We start from the raw sequence: 1,683 nt of genomic DNA, 5'->3' as shown, positions 1-1,683 counted from the left end.
TGTTTTAGTTTAAACTAATTATCATATTCAGTTCACTCTAGTCCTTTTTGGGTTCATTCGTAGGCCAGGCTTGCGGCTAATAGAGAGATTAGTAGGAGAGCTATGATAAGTATGGTTGATAGTTTATTTGTTTGTGAGGCTCAAGGAAGGGGAAGTAGTAGTGCAATTTCTAGGTCAAATAGCAAGAATGTAATGGCTACTAAGAAAAATTTCATAGAAAAGGGCAGGCGGGCGGATCCTATGGGGTCAAATCCACATTCGTAGGGACTTGCTTTTTCTGCATAGGTATTTAGTTGGGGTAGTCAGAATGCAATAAATACGAGTAGCATGGATAGAAGTGTATTAGTGAGCAGGGCGAGTATTACGTTTATTATTCCCCTTCGGACTATACCGAAACTGGTTGATTGGAAGTCAACTGTACTTGTTAATACTAAGGGAATAGGATCCTCATCAATAAATAGAAACGTATAGGAACAGTCAAACCACGTCTACGAAGTGCCAATATCAGGCAGCGGCTTCAAATCCAAAGTGGTGGCTCGATGTGAAGTGATATTTTAGTTGGCGCAAGAAGCATACAATTAGGAAAGTAGAGCCGATAATTACGTGTAATCCGTGGAATCCTGTAGCTATGAAGAAGGTGGATCCGTAGACTCCATCTGAGATTGTAAACGGTGTTTCGTAATATTCGGAGGCTTGGAGGAGAGTGAAGTAGACTCCCAGGGAGATTGTAATAAATAGTGCCTGGAGTATGTGTTTTCGACTCCCTTCCATTAAACTATGGTGAGCTCAAGTGATTGACACTCCGGAAGCTAAAAGTACGGAGGTGTTGAGTAGTGGAACTTCTAGGGGGTTTAGGGGAATAATACCTGTTGGTGGCCAGCATCCTCCTAATTCGGGAGTTGGGGCCAGACTCGAGTGATAGAAGGCCCAGAAAAAGCCTGCGAAGAAGAATACTTCCGAGATGATAAAAAGAATTATTCCGTAGCGGAGACCCTTTTGAACGATGGGTGTGTGGTGACCTTGAAATGTGCTTTCCCGGATAATATCACGTCACCATTGATATATAGTCAGCAGATTGGTGGTTATTCCTAGAGTTAGTAGCAGTGTTGAGTTATAGTGGAATCATATAGCCAGGCCTGAAGTTATCAGTAGGGCCGAAAGGGCTCCCGTAAGTGGCCATGGACTGGGGTTAACTATGTGATATGCGTGGGTTTGATGGGTCATTAAGTGTTGTCATGTAAATACAGGCTTACAAGTAGGGTAAAGACATAAGCTTGGATTAGGGCTACAGCGAATTCAAGGACTGTCAGTAGGATAAGGATAATAAAGGTAATTAGAGCAATAGAGGTACTAATGTTTATTAGGGCCAGAGCAGCTCCTCCGATTAAGTGCATTAATAAGTGGCCCGCAGTAATGTTGGCTGTAAGTCGTACGGCCAGAGCCACGGGTTGGATGAAAAGGCTAATAGTTTCAATAACTACAAGCATGGGGATCAGGGGGATCGGTGTCCCTTGTGGTAGAAAGTGGGCTAGGGATGCTTTAGTTTTGTGGCGAAACCCAGTAATTACGGTGCCGGCTCATAGGGGAATAGCTATTCCTAAGTTTATTGATAATTGGGTAGTTGGGGTAAATGAGTGGGGCAGTAGGCCCAACAGGTTTGTTGATCCAATGAATAGAATGAGA

The sequence above is a fragment of the Panthera onca genome, unplaced genomic scaffold (genome assembly GCF_046562875.1).
Source record: "Panthera onca isolate mPanOnc1 unplaced genomic scaffold, mPanOnc1 haplotype 2 h2.h2tg000074l_path, whole genome shotgun sequence".
Taxonomy (NCBI): Eukaryota; Metazoa; Chordata; class Mammalia; order Carnivora; family Felidae; genus Panthera; species Panthera onca.
This window is presented reverse-complemented; position numbering follows the sequence as displayed.